The following is an 18,063-nucleotide window of genomic DNA, read 5'->3' on the forward strand; positions in this document are numbered from 1 at the left end:
TAAAGGAATCAGGTTAAAACTATTTAATTCATGTTTTACTATGTGAACAACTTTTTAAATTTGTTTTATCTAGCAACTCTTTTTAACAAGAGACTTTATTTTCAGTGCTGGAAGTTGAACGTAGGTCCATTTTTGCATGTCAGGCAAGTGAGCTATGTCCCCAGTCAAGGCTTTAATGTTTTTTGTTTGTTTTTAAACATTTTTTTCAATACCTTTATTTTATTTATTTATTTTTATGTGGCGCTGAGGATCAAACCCAGGGCCTCACCTGTGCTAGGCGAGCCCTCTACTGCTGAGCCACAACCCCCGCCCAGCTTTAATGTTTTGAATGCCTTAAAAATCCATTTGTCTTTAAAATGACCATGTAATGAAATACAAGATTTTTTTCATTAGTTTACAGAAGAGTTTTCAGTAAGTGCCTTTTTCCCCCCTGCAGGGATTGAACACAGGGATGCTCTAATTCTGAGCTTTACCCCTTTTCCAGGCCCCCACCTTTTTTAACCCCCTTGCCCTCTCCCTCCCTTTTCCAGACCTTTTTATTTTTATTTTGTGAAAAGGTCTTACTAAGTTGATGAGGCTGGCCTTGAACTTGCAAGCCTCCTGCCTCAGCCTCCCAAGAAGTTGGGATTACAAAGTTTCACCTGTACCTGGCTTGCCAAGTGGTATTTTAAGCCTGAGTAGGAGTCTAGAATTTCAAAAGACCATTCCTGCCCTCAAGAAAATAATAAGTAAGAGGGTAGGACAAATGCAACTCTAGGAAAAAAGGGACAGTCAATGTAAGAGGAAACATTCAAGTGCCATACTAAATTGAGAACAGCTATATATTTTTCAGTGTGGCAGCATTTAAACAAGACCAGGAACATGGTGGAATTTGGACTCCTGGCATTACACATTCATTATTCTAACCAGATGTGTTTTTCATTTATTTTTGAAGTCCAGAGAAAAGGAACTTGTTTTCCCTGTGTTTTATTCTGTTATCAGAAACTTCTTCCTTATAGTTGTAAATTGAAATTATAAAATGTGTCTCAAATATCTAATCACTGTTCTTCATCTCACATTCCTTGTTGAAGTTTCAGCAGGGAAAACATTTTTCTTCTCTTGGTAGTGGGAGTTCTCCTAACTTTCATCATTAATTTAACAATAAATAAACAACATTTCCTTTACATTATCTAATGGTACATAGTTGTCCATAGTACTCCTTCAAATTCTTTTTATTTCTATAAGTTGATAAAATGTCCCCTCTTTCATCTGTTTCCTAGTTGTGCTTTTGCTAAGCCCTCCCATGGTGTCATGCCATCTGCTTTTGGTGAGGCACCTTGTAGGAAATAGTTGCATAAAATTAATTATCAGATGTAGTGTTGTGATGGCACTTACCACCATTTTCTGCTGCATCCTGCAGTGTTTTCTCTGTAGGGTCCAGTGGAGACCTTTCTCTGATGTCTCAGTGTCAAGATCTGCATCCCTTGAATAAATGGAACCTTTTAATCCCACTGAGGATTATGTAACAGACTTGTTTTCTTATGTTAGCTGCCAGGCAGGCTAAGAGTCAAATATAGAATATCTACCCTATTAGTTTCTTAGGGCTGCCAAAGTACACAGAGTGACTTAAAACATCAGATATTTATTCTTCCCTAGGTGTAGAGGTTAGAAGTCAAAATCAAGGTGTTAGTGGGGCCATGCTGTTCAGTTTGAGAAAAATATTTATGGAGATTGCCTCAAAGCCCTGAAATACCAAGCTGTATACCTGGACCACATTCTTTTGGTAGCAGAAAGAAATGGCTTTATTCCTATGGGAGTCGTTAAAAGGTATTAGGAGTTATTTTATATTTACCAGAGCTATTAGGAAGAAGTGGCTCAAATATTTGTCTCAGAATTTCAACTCCTTTTTCAGAATCCATTAGTTCACCCTCCTATGTGGGGTTTATGCATCTAGTCCCCATACACTACTACATTCTCTAAGGCTGGGGGAAGCTAGGAGGTAAGGCAGGCAAAGACCACCCTCTGCCCCTCACATTCTTTCTCTTCTATGATTCTAAGATGCCTCAGAAAGGCCCGTGGTGCTCTTTCTAGCTGCTTCATTTAGTTCCATGTTTGCATTCTCTTCCAAATATATGTGCATATGACTAGACAGTGACAATCAAAATCTGCCTGCTATGGGACACACTTAGAAATATTTTTTTCCCCCTAAAAGTCGGGTACAACTTTTTTTTTTAATATTTATTTTTTTAGTTGTAGTTGGACACAATACCTTCATTTTATTTATTTATTTTTATGTGGTGCTGAGGATGAAACTCAGGGCCTCTCACATACTAGTGAGCGCTCTACCGCTGAGCCACAACCCCAGCCCTTGGGTATGACTTTTTTAAAAAATGCTATATTTGGGGCTGGGAATGTGGCTCAGGCGGTAGAGTGCTCGCCTGGCATGCGTGCGGCCCGGGTTCGATCCTCAGCACCACATACCAACAAAGATGTTGTGTCCGCCGAGAACTAAGAAATAAATATTAAAAATTAAAAAAAATTGCTATATTTCAAAGAGAAGGAATAGGTGCTTTAGACTATTTTTAATTCTTATAAAAAAAAATACCCAAGAAATAGGTTTATTTAGCTCACAGTTCCGGAAGTTCAAGAGCATGGTACCATGCTCAGTTCTGACAGACATTATGGCAGCACGTGTGATGGGGTGAATGCCACTTATGGAAGAGAGAGTCAGAAGAGGCACCACACTCCCTTGTAACAACCCATTCCCCTGGGAACAAATCCAGTCACCAGACCTGTATTAATCTCTTCCTTGGGTGGCAGCCCATGACCTAACCACCTTTTACCAGACTCCACCTCTCAACCATACTGGGGACCAAGCTTCCAGAAGAAATGTAAGGCATCTGGGGAAATTGCAAGGGACACACTCAAACCATATCCAAACCATAGTAGGGTAAGAGAGAAAAGAAAAAACGAAGCAATACGGGTGACAGTGATAGGACTCCTGTTCTTACTCACCCACCAGGGTCCCTAGGTGAAGCTTATGGTTGGATGAGAAGAGAGCAGAGCAGACAGGACACAGGGAGGTGACCCTGCACAAACAGCCTGGCCCCAGAGAACTTTGCTACATTGGCCCACTTGTTCAAAGAGCTGACAGGGTGGGATTAGGAGTCCCTCTTTTTTGTTTAAAGCACTAGTGTGACTGGCTGGAGTGGACATCTGCAAACTTATCTTGCTATGATTCCAGGAGTTCATCTGTAGTCTGGGTTGATGTGACCTGACCCTAGTGATCAGACATTCCACACAAGTTTTGAAGTTTTTATGAACTCCTTTTGCCAATGGGAAAAGACTGACTTTCACAAAAGAGCTGCTGTTTCTATTTCCTGAGATAATTATAAAGAGCAACATCCTCCCCCAGCATTAAATTATTTATGTTGTGTCTATTTTTGCAATGGAAAAAGAGTAAATTACTATCCGTGTATGTGTGGCTTTTGGGGACAAGCAGAAGTCTGATTTACAGATGTAGGGTTTATTGCTGTGTTCCCTGAGAAACTATCAGAATGTTTTTGTGTTTTGGTTTCGGTTGGATCTCCTTGGAATGACCCAGCCTGCCTGCCTGGATTTATGATTTAATCAATTCAGACTCTTTCTCTCTGTCCAACCAGATCTCCTACTAGCTTTTTGAGTCCCGGAAGACTTCTTAGGCTACACCATCTTATAAGGGTCTCTCCTTTGTCTAAATTTCTCTTGTCCTCTCAGTATCAGACTCCTGGCACATTGTTTCCTAGAAGCTAGTCCTGCCTTCACAGCTCCACTGTAATGATCTCAGAGCAATATTTTAGCCCACCATTTCATTGCTGTGACCAAAAGACCTGAGAAGAACAATTAGAGGAAGGAAAGTTCATTTTGAGGCACATGGTTTCAGAGGTCTTAGTCATAGATGACTGACTTTGTTCCTTGGGGCTCCAGGTAAGGCAGAACATCATGGTAGAAGTGTGTGGGGGAGGAAAGCATCTGGGAACGTGACACTAGGAAGAAGAGAGAGCACTCCTCTTGACAAGAACAAACATACACCCCAAATGCACATCCCCAGGGCCCACATACTCCAGCCACACTCTACCTGCCTACAGTCACTACCCACTACCTAGGGATTAATGCACGACTTAGGCCAAGGTTCTTATAACTCAATCATTTCACTTCTAAATGTTGCATTGTTTCACACATGAGCTTTTGGGACACCTAATATCTAAACCATAACAGGCAGCAATCAGATCTCATATATCTCCTCCATCCTTCTAAAGCCTTATATGATGCTGGGCCATTAGGTCTCAGTATCCTTGGAGGGATTGAAAATTCAACATTAGAAGCAAGGCTGGGGATGTAGCCCAGTGGTAAAAACCAGACAGGACACAGGGAGGTGACCCTGCACAAAGAGCCTGGCCCCAGAGAACATTGTTACATTGGCCCACTTGTTCAGACTAGTCCCTGAGTTTGATGCTCAGAACAACAAAAACAAAAACAAAAAAACTCCAAAACAAACAAACAAAAAAACCAGGAAGCAGAATGGTGGTTGCCACAGGCTGGACAAGGAGTGGGGAGATAGTTTTTAATGTGTACAAAGTTGCAGTTTGGGAAGAGGAAAGAATTCTGGAGGTGGATGGTGTAATGGTTGCACAACTATGTGGATATATGAACCTAATGCCAGCAATGTGTACACTTTCTAAAATTCTTTTGTATCAGGCTTTTTGTTTAGATTTGTTTTTGGAGTTTGTGTCTACAAAAGAACAGTTCAAATCTACTTGGAAGAAAGTTTCCTTCAGGGTGATGGTAAAAAGCTGAGCAATGAAGTGACAGTGGGCAAGTTACTTAACATCGCAGAGTCTCGAATTTTGTTTGGTTTTGTTTTTCATGTGTAAAATGGAGATAATAATAATACCTACCTCCATAGGATTGTTGTGAGGATAAAATGAGATGAATTGCATAAAATGCCCACAGAGGACCTGAGGTGGAGTACATTACCATCTAAAGGCATGAAAATTCATATGACTGCTGAGAATTCTTTCCATCTGTGACTTAAGTGTGGGCTTGAGAACAGATGCAGACCTCAGGTCTCTTGAAAAGGTGCCTTGATGTGTGTGCCCACATCTAACCAGACCCCTGGAAGGCACCTGGGTGTTGGTAGGGGGAACAGCCCCACCCAGAGTGTCAGAGCTTTCTCTCAGACTGACTTCCCCACCCACCCAGAGACAAGCTGCCAGCAACTCCTTGGCTCACATGTTCTAGCTGTTCTTCTTTCTTTAGCTCAAGTTTGAAACATCTTAGTAAAGGACTAGATAAAGCACCAACTGGGCTGTTTTTCTTTTCTGGTGATGAAGATGCTAGCACTCACTTGACCACATAGTCAGAGCGCCAGGCAGCTTCCCCAGCAAAGAGGGCTGCTGGAACACAGGAAGGATGGGTAAGGAACAATGAGTGTCTACCTGCTCTGAGAGGTGCGCTGGGCAAGCCCAAGAAGTAGCAGCCCCAGGCCCACCTCGATGACCTGGTTCTTTATTGACGATGATCAATAGATACCATGATTGGTTACTGTGTCCTCTATTCTGTACCATTGGTCCACCCGCCGTTTTGGTACCAGTACCATGCTGTTTTTGTTACTATTGCTCTGTAGTATAGTTTGAAGTCTGGTATCGCTATACCGCCTGATTCACACTTCCTGCTTAGTATTGTTTTTGCTATTCTGGGTCTTTTATTGTTCCATATGAATTTCATGATTCTTTTCTCGATTTCTACAAGAAATGCTGTTGGGATTTTGATTGGCATTGCATTGAACTTATAGAGAACTTTTGGTAATATCGCCATTTTGATGATGTTAGTTCTGCCTATCCATGAGCAGGGTATATTTTTCCATCTTCTAAGGTCTTCTTCTATATCTTTCTTTAAGGTTCTGTAATTTTCATTGTATAAATCTTTCACCTCTTTTGTTAGGTTGATTCCCAAGTATTTTATTTTTTTGGGGGATATTGTGAATGGAGTAGTTGTCCTCATTTCCGTTTCAGAGGGTTTGTCGCTGATATACAGGAATGCCTTTGATTTATGCGTGTTGATCTTATATCCTGCCACTTTGCTGAATTCATTTATTAGCTCTAATAGCTTCTTTGTAGACCCTTTTGGGTCTGCTAGGTATAGAATCATATCATCTGCAAATAGTGATAATTTAAGTTCTTCTTCCACAAAACTACAACTATCTTATATTTGATAAAGGGGCTAAAAGCATGCAATGGAGGAAGGATAGCATCTTCAACAAATGGTGCTGGGAAAACTGGAAATCCATCTGCATCAAAATGAATCTGAATCCCTATCTCTAGCCATGCACAAAAGTTAACTCAAAATGGATCAAGGAGCTTGATATTAAATCAGAGACACGGCATCTGATAGAAGAAAAAGTTGGCTATGATCTACATACTGTGGGGTCGGGCTCCAAATTCCTCAATAGGACACCCATAGCGCAAGAGTTAACAACTAGAATCAACAAATGGGACTTACTCAAACTAAAAAGTTTTTTCTCAGCAAAAGAAACAATAAGAGAGATAAACAGGGAGCCTACATCCTGGGAACAAATCTTTACTCCACACACTTCAGATAGAGCCCTAATAACCAGAATATATAAAGAACTCAAAAAATTAGACAATAAGATAACAAATAACCCAATCAATAAATGGGCAAAGGACCTGAACAGACACTTCTCAGATGAGGACATACAATCAATCAATAAGTACATGAAAAAATGCTCACCATCGCTAGCAGTCAGAGAAATGCAAATCAAAACCACCCTAAGATACCATCTCACTCCAGTAAGATTGGCAGCCATTAGGAAGTCAAACAACAATAAGTGCTGGAGAGGATGCGGGGAAAAGGGCACTCTTGTTCATTGCTGGTGGGACTGCAAATTGGTGCAGCCAATTTGGAAAGCAGTATGGAGATTTCTTGGAAAGCTGGGAATGGAACCACCATTTGACCCAGCTATTCCCCTTCTTGGTCTATTCCCCAAAGACCTAATAAGAGCATGCTACAGGGACACTGCTACATCGATGTTCATAGCAGCACAATTCACGATAGCAAGATTGTGGAATCAGCCTAGATGCCCTTCAATAGATGAATGGATTAAAAAAATGTGGCATTTATACACAATGGAGTATTACTGTGCATTAAAAAATGACAAAATCATAGAATTTGGAGGGAAATGGATGGCATTAGAGCAGATTATGCTAAGTGAAGCTAGCCAAGCCCTAAAAAACAAATGCCAAATGACTCCTTTGATATAAGGGGAGGAAACAAGGACAGGGTAGGGAAGAAGAGCTTGAGACGAAGATTTACATTAACAGGGTTGAGAGGTGGGAGGGAAAGGAAGTAAGAAGGGAAATCGCATGGTAATGGAAGGCGATCCTCAGGGTTATACAAAATGACATATAAGAGGAAAGGAGGGGTAAGACAAGATAATACAAATGGAAGAAATGATTTACAGTAGAAGGGGTAGAGAGAGAAAAGGGGAGGGGAGGGGAGGGGAGGGGAGGAGGGATAGTAGAGAATAGGACAGACAGCAGAATACATCAGACACTAGAAAGGCAATATGTCAATCAATGGACGGGTAACTGATGTGATACAGCAATCTGTATACGGGGTAAAATTGGGAGTTCATAACCCACTTGAATCAAACTGTGAAATATGATGTATTAAGAACTATGTAATGTTTTGAATGACCAACAATAAAAAAAAAAAAACAAGAAAGATGGCTTGAGGGCATCTAAGGAATTGGCAAGATCACATCCATCTCAGACTCAAGGAAGTAAAAATTCTCTTGAGAAGAGACAAGTGGGGAACCCTTCTTGAACAAGGGGGCTTAGGAAGATTTTTCAACATGCTCATACACGCATGTACTCTGGCTATTCCTTGAGATGGTGGCCCACCTTGGTATGAACCACATGGTGCTGTTTCTGAAGGAATGCATGAAGCTAGAGTTAGGGGGTCATGGAGGCTTCCACCAAGATTTCAAAGGAAGGGCTGGGACATAAACAAAGTGCACCAGGGTTGGCATCCCTGCAGGCAGCCCCTAATAGGGTGATGCACAGAGATGTGAGGAGGAAGTTAAAGCTGCATAGAGACAGACAGGATTAAGAAATGCCAGTATTGTTGGATGTCCACCAAGAAAAGCTATACAAATTGAGCGGAGACAAGCCTAAGTGTCTATGTGGGTTGCAGCCAGCAAAGTCACAATGGTGGTGATACATAAGACCTTGGAAAATAACATCATGATAATTTGTGTTCCAGATACTAGACACAGAACTACATGACTTGTTTTTCCAGCTGGATTTATAAGTTGCTTTGGTCCCCTTCTTTCTTTATTTACCCCTATCTTCCAAAATTGATAATATGCACTCTTTATATTTATATATTAGATACTTTTAAATCGTTTTTATTTTTATAGGAGCTCATAACATGATTTTGCCTTCACTCTCAAAGAAGACTTTGGATTGAACATTTGGGCAATGATTGAACTGTTGAGACAATGGGGTCTCTTGGAAATGGACTGAATATAAACTGCATTGAGAGATGGCCATGGACTTTTTTAGTTTAGATATAGTTACTCCCCAAAAGCTCCTGTGTGAGACCAGTAACAACATTCAGAGGTGAAACATCTAGGTTACGAGAGCCTTTACCCAATCAGTTATTTCCCTAATGGGAATTAACTGAGTGGTGTCTGAAGATATTATGGTGTGGGTGGAGGAGGCTGCTATTGGGGGAATGTCTTCCGGGTATATGTTTTGTATCTGGTGAGTAGAGTGGCTCTCTGCTTCCTGTTCTTGTCCTGAGTCACCTTCCTCCACCACACTCTTCTGACATGATGTTCTGCCTCACTTTAAGCCTCAAGGAATGGAGCCAATTATCTATGCACTGTGATATCTGAAGCCACTAGGCCCCAAATAAAGTTTTCCTCCTCTAAAAAAAAAAAATAGATACCATGATATCTGTTTTCAAAAAACACTTCAAAGAGTGTTAAGTGTGCTCATCTTAAAAGCTTTCAAATTGACATCTAAAATTATTTGGCCTCAGTCATATGTAGGGAAATTTATCAGGTTATAAAAATGAAAATGATGCAGCCACATCAATGTTCATAGCAGCCCAATTCACCATAGCCAAACTGTGGAAGCAACCTAGATGCCCTTCAGTAGATGAAGAGATAAAGAAACTGTGGTATATATACACAATGGAATATTACTCAGTAATAAAAGAGAATAAAATTATGGCATTTGCAGGTAAGTGGAATTGGAGAGTATCATGCTAAGTAGAGTAAGCCAAGGCCAAAAAACCAAAGGCCGAATGTTCTCTCTGATAAGTGGATGTTAATCCATAATGTGATGGGGGGTAGGAGGGTAGGGGGGCATGGGATGAGTGGAGGAACTTTGGATGGGGCAAAGGGGAGGGAGGAAGGGAGGGAGGGGGAATGGGGGAAAGAAAGATGGTGGAATGAGATGGACATCACTACCCTAGGTACATGTATGATTGCACGAATGGTGTGACTCTACTTCATGTACAACCAAAGAAGTCAAAAATTGTGCTCCATTTGTGTACAGTGAATCAAAGAGCAGGCTGGGGCTGTAGCTCAGTGGTAGAGCACTTGCCTAGCACGCATGAGGCACTGGGTTCGATTCTCAGCACCACATAAAAAATAAAGTTAAAAAAATCCATTCTGCTGTCATGTATAACTGATTAGAACAAACAAACAAATGAATAAATAATTCTTAATGAAAAAACTCAAAATATAAGGCTGCATGAACATTTAATTTATACTTCCAAACAAAGCTATTTTATAATCCTATTTACTAGTAAGATATACCCTAGTTATTTTTCTCCATAACTCATTATGATGGGATATTTCCCCCCTTTTTTTCAAATAGTTCTCCATTTGAATATGATACGAAGTTCTCATTTTCCCCATAAATTACATATCGATAGTACATGGGAAGTTCAGAAATGCTGTATATCTCCTGAAGTTACTTCTATATTTAAAGTATAGTGAAAATTACTTAATAGGATGATAAACTCAGGGCCTGTTTAACAGAGCAGAGAGCAGAACTCCACATTCTGGAACTTGGTTCAGTCTGTTCTGAGCAGAAGCCCACTGTTGACAAGATGCTTTTGGGGAGGGAGCAGAACTGAGGGGACAGATGGGCACAAGCCATCAGGAGCAAAGGCAGAACAGCAGTAGAGAACACAGCCTTGGACATCAAGTTTCCAGGGGTCCACTCTGCTGTGCACTGGCTCCGAAAGGTTGGACAGCCTCTTGGCCTTTCTGTTCCCTTTGCTTTTTTTTCTGTAAAACAGAATAATAGGAGTTGTACTTAGGGTTGTTATAAGAATTTAAATAGAAGACATATGGAAACTCCCACCACCGTGTTTTCCTTGGACAGAGCCATCAACAAACAAAGCTTAGGGTTCCTGAGTTATAAAGCTGGAGGAGGGTCCAACTTTCTATTCCTTTACCTTTCTTCTCTGGGTTATCCCTTTGGAAGCCTGGTGATGAGGACAGATCTCTACTTGGAAGAAAGCACTCTTCATTCCCCTCAGAAAGCTAAGTGGTATCCAAGGGTTGGGGAAGTCCTGTAAGCCTGCCTCACGTGAGAGGTTCATGTGGCAGGGCCTTCTTCACCATGGTGGGAAGCCACATGGCTGCTTGAGAGATGAAGTGCATTCTTAGCACAGTGGATGTTCTCTTTACACCATGGTTGACAATGAGAAAGGCCATGGCTTTTGTCTGGACCCTCCAAAATTCATGAAACCGAATTCTCAAAGCAATAGTATTGACGGGTGGGTTCTTGAAAGGTGATTAGATCACGAGGCTTCTCCCTGGTGACTGAGATTAAGACCTTTATAAAGAGTACACACACACGGCCTTTGGTCCTTTTGCCTTTTCTGCTTTCTACCATGGAAGGACACAGCATTCACCCTCTGGAGCACCTGGCCACAAAGCACCATCTTGCCGCAGAGAGCAGCCCTCACTAAGTATTGAGTGTGCTGGGCCCTTGTTCTTGGACTTTTTAGCCTCCAGAATTGGGAGAAAGACATTTCTATTCTTTATAAATTACTCAGATTGTAGCCATATTAAACAGCTTTCACCATTAAAATGAAATACCAGAGGCTACTCAGGAGATTTATTTAGCTCACAGTTTTGATGGTTCCAAGTCCAAATGTCTTAGCAAGGCTTGGTGAGGGCTGCCCCTGGACTGCATCACCTCATGGCACATAGTAGATGGCAATGGTGGGAGCAAGCAATTGATTACCTCTCAGACATGGAGCAGAGAAAGAATGGGTGGGGCTGAACTCCGGCTTTTATAGCAACGCCTTGGAGAGAGCTACCAAGGAGTCCCAGGAGAACTGCCTTTTTAAAAAAAATTATTTAAAAATTTTTATATATGACAGCAGAATACATTACAATTTTTATTACATATACAGAGCACAATTTTTCATATCTCTTGTTGTATACAAAGTATATTCACACCAATTCATGTCTTCATACCTGTACTTTGGATAATAATGATCATCACATTCCACCATCATTTCTAACCCTATGCCCCCTTCCTTCCCCTCCAACCCCTCTGCCCTGTATAGAGTTCGTCTATTCCTCCCATTCTCCCTCTCCCTATCCCACTATGAATCAGCCTCCTTATTTCAGAGAAAACATCAGGCATTTGGGTTTTTGGGATTGGCTAACTTCACTTAGCATTATCTTCTCTAACTCTGTCCATTTACCTGCAAATACCATGATTTTATTCTCTTTTATTGCTGAGTAATATTCCATTGTGTATATATGCCACATTTTTTTTTATCCATTCATCTATTGAAGGGCACCTAGGTTGGTTCCACAGTTTAGCTATTGTGAATTGTGCTGCTATAAACATTGATGTGGCTGTGTCCCTGTATTATGCTGTTTTTAAGTCCTTTGGGTATAGACTGAGGAGAGGGATAACTGGGTCAAATGGTGGTTCCATTCCCAATTTTCCAAGGTATCTCCATACTGCTTTCCAGATTGGCTGCATTAATATGCAGTCCCACCAGCAATGTATGAGTGTACTTTTTTCCCCCACATCCTCTCCAACTCTTATTGTTGTTTGTCTTCATAATAGCTGCCTTCTGACTGGAGTGAGATGAAATCTTATAGTAGTTTTGATTTGCATTTCTCTAATTGCTAGCAATGATGAACATTTTTTCATATATTTGTTGATTGATTGTATATCCCATTTATTGACTGGTTTATTTGTTTTTTTGATGCTTAACTTTTTGAGGTCTTTATACACCCTAGAGATTAGTGCTCTATCTGATGTGCTTGTAGTAAAGATTTGCTCCCAAGAGGTAAACTCTCTATTCACCTCACAGATGATCTCTTTTGCTGAGAAGAAACTTTTTAATTTGAGTCCATCTCATTTATTGATTCTTGATTTTAATTCTTGTGCCACAGGAGTCTTACTAAGGAAGTTAGGGCCTAATCCAACATGATGGAGATTGGGGCCTCCTTTTTCTTTTATTAGAGGCAGGGTCTCTAGTTTAATTCCTAGGTCCTTGATCCATTTTGAGTTTTGTGCATGGTGAGAGATAGGGGTTTAATTTCATTTTGTTGCATATAGATTTCCAGTTTTCCCAGCACCATTTGTTGAAGAGGCTATCTTTAGGAAAACTGCCTTCAAAGGGCATGCTCCCAGGGAACCAAGGACCTTCCACTAGGCCCCATGCCCCAAAGGTTCCACCAACATCACTTCATGGACCAATCACAATGGACCCTTAGGGAACAGAATTAAACCATGAAACCACACCTAAACCCTAGCTGTGGTACTCCTTGTGGCAGCAGGAAAAGAATGAGAGAGGCAGCAGATGAGAATTCAAGAACTTGGTTATGTTTTTGTTTTTCGTGAGGCTTTTTGTGGTATATCATAGATAGGCTCCCGTTTTAAATGTACAGTTGGATGTGTTTTGAAAACTGTATATAATACATGAAAATACTATATCAATGAGACACAAAAAATTTCTGTAACCTTGAATTGCCTTATATTCTGTTCAATTAACTTCCTCTTCTCCCCATCCCTTAGCAAACACTGATCTGCTTTCTATCACTATAGAAAAGTTTGCATTTACTGGAATATTTTTTTTTAACACAGGGAGTGTGTCAGGCTTCTTTCATTTATCAGAGGGGCACGTTGTTGTGTGTATCAGTGGAGTCTTCCTTTTTTTACCCCTGAATTGTATTCCATTATGTAGGCATGCCACAATTTGTCCATTCCCTTGACACACATTGTGAGTGGTTTCTGACTTGGAGTATATTATGTATATATTAAAGAACTACTATGAACATTTGTATACAAATCTTTGTGTGAGGACAAGTTTTCACTTCTTTTTGATAAAATACCTGAAGTGGGATTGATGGATCCTATGGCAAGTACAAGTTTAAATTTATGAGAAAGTGTCAGAATGTTTTCCAAAATTGCAATAATATTTTATTCCTGTAAAATACCTGACAAGTACAACTTAAGAGGAGGAAAAGCTTATTTTGGCTCACATTTTCAGAGGTTTAGTCCATGGTTGACCTTCTTTATTGCTCTGGGCTGAAGGTGAGGTGGAGCATCATGGCAGAAGGGTGGGCAGAAGAAAACCGCTCCTTCATAGCAACTGGAAAGCAGAGGGGGTGGGGAAGGGACTGCAGGGAAGATAAACCCTTCCAAGGTACCCTCCAGTGACCCACCTCCTTCAGCCAGGCCCCACCTGCCTACAGTTAACCACCCAGTTAGTCCCTTCAACTAGCACACACCAATTAGGTTATAGCCCTCATAATGGAATAATTTCTCCTCTGAGTATTCCTGTATTAACATAGGAGCTTTTAGGAGACACCTCACGTCCAAACCATAGTAGATGTGAAGTAGTGTTTCATTTTTGGTTTTAACTTGCGTTTTCCTAATCCCTACTTGCATTTTCCTTACTGATGTTGTAAGGCCATAACAAGTGCTTATTAATCATTCATATATCTTCCTTTGTGGAGTGTCTTCAAATATTTTGCCTGTTTAATTGATTTCTCTCTTCATGGCTGAGTTAAATTAATACTTTACACATTCTGCATATAAGTTATTTTCAGATATATGTATGGCAAATGTTTTTCTGTGTTTTTTTTTATTTTTCCTAATAGTGTTTTTTTGGGTGAGCAAAAATGTTAACTTTGTAAAAGCCAAATTTACAAATTACGTCTTTATTAGTTTGTGGGTTTTACCAGGCATCTGTCTGTAATTCTGGGAACTTGGGAGGCTGAGGCAGGAGGATTGCAAGTTTGAGACCCACCTGGGCAAATCAGTAAGACCTTGTCTCAAAAATAAAATAAAAAGGGCTGTGGATATAGCTCAGTGATAGAGTGTCCCGGGGTTCAATCCCCCAGTACAGAAAAAAAAAGTTGTGAGTCTTATGTCCTGTGTATGAAATATCTGTCTCTACCAAAGTTGCAAATACTTTCTCCTAGGTTTTCTTCTAGGAGTTTTACAGTTCCATCTTTATACCTGTTATACATTTTTAATTAATAATTGAATTTGCTATGAGATAAGGGTCATACTTACATTTTTTACATAGATAATCAGTTGTACCAGGACCATTTATTGAAGTATCACTTTTCTCCTTGAAAATGTCTTGACACCTTTTTTGACAATCACTTTACTACGTATATATATGCATGAATACATACAGTATGTGAGCCAAAATACACACACACACACACACACACACACACACACATTTCGGGACAGTGTCTATTTTAATATCCTCTTGACTATTACTTTCATATCACTTTCAAGTTATCTTATATTGTGTATCTCTCTTTTTTTTTTATTTTTGAATTGGGATCTCATTATCTTGCCCAGGCTAGTCTCAAACTAACATTGTTTATATAAAACTATAGTTTTATTTAAAGTCTTAAAATTGTTTGGTTATATTAGTTTTTTTTTCCATTTCCTTATAAAGTTTAGAATCAGCTTGTCAAGTTCTAAAAAAATCTGTTGGGGAATTTTGATTGGGATTGTGTTCAATCTTTGAATCAATTTGGGGAGAATTGCCATCTTAACAATATTGAATCTTCAGATTCATGAACATGATATATGTCTCTGTTTAGATCTGATTTAATTTTTTAGCAACGTTTTATAGTTTTCAGTGTACAGGTCTTATAAAAATGTGTTAAATTTACCCCAAAGTATGTCAAGATTTTTATGGCATTTTAAATGGAACTGTGTTTTGAATTTTATTTAATAAGTGTTCATTACTGGTATATAGTAATACAATTGAGTTTATATATTGACCTTGTATCTTACGACCTTTCTAAATTCAACTTATTAGTTCTGGTAGTTTTTTTTTTCTTTTTGTAAATTCCTTTGGATTTTCTAACACAATAATGTTATCTGTGAAAAAGATTGTTTTATTATTTTCCTGTCCAATATCTATACCTTTCTTTCCTTTTCATGCTATTTTTGAAATGGTTAGGACTTCCAGTGAAATATTGAACAGATGACAGAGAATATCCTTGCCTATTCACCACATTAATACTGAAGTATTCAGTCTTTCACCATTAAATTTGATAATTACATGTAGATCTTTTCATAGATGTCAGAAAATATAGTTTGCTTTTTTTAAAATATATTTTTTAAGTTATTGATAGACCTTTATTTTATATATTTATATGTGGCACTGAGAATTGGACCGAGTGCCTCACAATGCCAGGCAAGTGTGCTACCGCTGAACCCCAGCCCAATATAGTCTGCTTTTAACTATTACCATGCTCTGCCAATTTTAAACAAAGTCAATGATAAATTATCTTTGGTTTGTCTAAGTTCCAACAATTGCTAAAGTTCCTGCTGCGTTAATTGGTTTATATACATAAACTTCAAATGTATACATTTTTATCAATTACCGCTTAGTAATTATATTATACGTGGAAGTTAATTAAGAGAATTCCCAGTTATGTAGTTGTTGTCCTATTTCCTCCCCCTTTCCCTGGCACTTCCCACACTAATCCAGCTGCATGCTTTCTTGGGAGAAGAAATTTGTAATAGATTGAAATCCCTCCAGCTTGCTTCAGGTGCAGTTGTGACTCCAACCCCTGGGGTACCCATATTCCTGCTTTTATACTGTGGAGTCCAAAGAAACGATTACAGCACAGTGACTGCAAAAATGAAGGCACAGAACTTCAATTCTGTCAACTCCATGGCCAATGAGTTTTGTTTGGGTTTATAATTCAAAACAGTAAAACTGGGAGGTGTAATTTTTTGTTTTTTTGGTAAGGGAAAATTTTCATTGATACATGACATATTTTACTGAAGTGAGTCATATTCTTAAAAGTTTATTGAATTTAATTGCTATCCTTGTTGTTATTTGTTATTTAATTGTAATATTATTCGTTTTCACAGTAGACCAATATGTAGATCTAGGGTTTTAAAAATTAATGGAGTGAAAATGATCACTCATTACTTTTGCATGTCTATGCTGTAATATCTTCGTTTTTTAACTTGTTTTATTAACATACATATATGCACAACATTCAATAAAAGAAAGCTTTTATTGTCAGCGTGTGTGTGTGCGCGCACGTCCATGCACACACGCTGGGAATTTAACCCAGATGTACTCTACCAAGGAGCTTTGCCCCCAGTCCTTCTTTTATTTTTATTTTGAAACAGGGTCTTAGTAGGTTTCAGAGGCTGGTCTTGAACTTGTACTCCTCCTGCCTCAGCTTCCAGAGTAGCTGGTATCACTGGTATATGTCACTCCCAGGCTCAGCATTTCTTTTCTGGTGATTGTTATTAGGTTTGGTTATTTGTGACAATAATTTTAGCACAGAGCAGGAGGAGGTGCTCATGGGTCATCAGTGCAGCTTCTGGGTCAGTGGGTGAAGCCTGCTCAGGGCCAGCCTCAGGCAATTATCTGCCTATGAGTCTAAGAGTGTGGTTGCTTCTGAGGAACATTGTGTGTGTGTGTGTGTGTGTGTGTGTGTGTGTGTGTTTCCCTGAGGCACAAGTAAGACAGGTATATTAATGATGAATAGCCATGAAACACTTTTGTAAATTCCTAGACTGAAGACCCTGAACTGAGAATCAGGACTCTTTCCTATCACCATATCATATACTTTTCACTTCTCAGGGGTAAGTGAGGCAATCTCAGTGATTTATTTGGTTCTGAGATTCAGTTAGTCTCTGATTGCATGAGATATAAGAGGTTAGTATTACTGTTGTTATTATTTGTATTAATGAAACAAGGAAAGGCTCTGGAGACTTTGATCAATGGAGCAGGAAGGACAGTAAGGCAGTTAAATATTTAAACATTTTTAAAAAGGCAAACTAATGAGTCTTGTCCTCATACATGGTTCCATCCCAGACTGTGATCTTCTACCTTTTTTTCAGGTAGAGGGTAGACTCCACTGTTGGTTAACCAATGACGTGTTGGCCCTGGAGACTTCTGGATGCTCAGCTCCAACCCAGGTCTGTGTGAGCCAAGGTAGCAGAGGCAGAGACCCCCACCTGGTGCTGTCCTGTTCCCGGCAGAGGCACATTCATTATCAGAGATCAGAACTTGCCAAGGGTATTCATGGATCACCTACATGAGAATCACTTGGAGGACTTCCAGAACTACGGACACAAATATAAGGACTCAGGAATCTGGCCAAGGCAGTGAGGATTTGAAAATGCTGATAAAATAGAAATGAATTACTAAAACATGTTGTAGTGTCTTTGTTATATATATATATATATTTTTTTTTTTTGATTGTTCTGGGGATTGAACCCAGGGCCTTGTGCATGTGAGGCAAGGACTTTACCAACTGAGCAACTGAGCTTTATTCCCAGCCCTATCACAATATCTTTAATGATTAGATGACGGATGCTTTCTCTGTCCTCTAAACATCCTTCTGCAAAATCAGAAGCTATTTTAAGTAAGCTATAAGACAAAAGATACATAACTGATATGACAAATTATAAGATGATATTCATCACATGGAATCCATGGCCTGAATGAAAGGTTAGGGAA

The 18,063-nt window shown here is 39.5% G+C and overlaps 1 protein-coding gene and 1 long non-coding RNA gene across 4 annotated transcripts in view; one reads left to right on the plus strand and one right to left on the minus strand.

The window, feature by feature from the left end:
• The window catches only part of Zbed3 (zinc finger BED-type containing 3), a 15,186-nt gene extending 13,729 nt beyond the window's left edge, over positions 1-1,457 (minus strand). The window contains exon 1 of the mRNA XM_026393274.2: positions 1,375-1,457. The gene's annotated coding sequence lies outside the window, so the exon portion shown is untranslated. The remainder of the gene's footprint in view (positions 1-1,374) is intronic.
• LOC113185972 (uncharacterized) overlaps positions 1-17,708 on the plus strand; it is an 18,866-nt gene extending 1,158 nt beyond the window's left edge. For all 3 annotated transcript variants that reach the window (XR_003301201.2, XR_003301200.2, XR_003301202.2), the window contains one exon: positions 17,442-17,708. This is a non-coding gene — a long non-coding RNA (uncharacterized LOC113185972). The remainder of the gene's footprint in view (positions 1-17,441) is intronic.
• Positions 17,709-18,063: the final 355 nt, after the last annotated feature.

This window comes from Urocitellus parryii, chromosome 1, assembly GCF_045843805.1.
Source record: "Urocitellus parryii isolate mUroPar1 chromosome 1, mUroPar1.hap1, whole genome shotgun sequence".
NCBI lineage: Eukaryota > Metazoa > Chordata > Mammalia > Rodentia > Sciuridae > Urocitellus > Urocitellus parryii.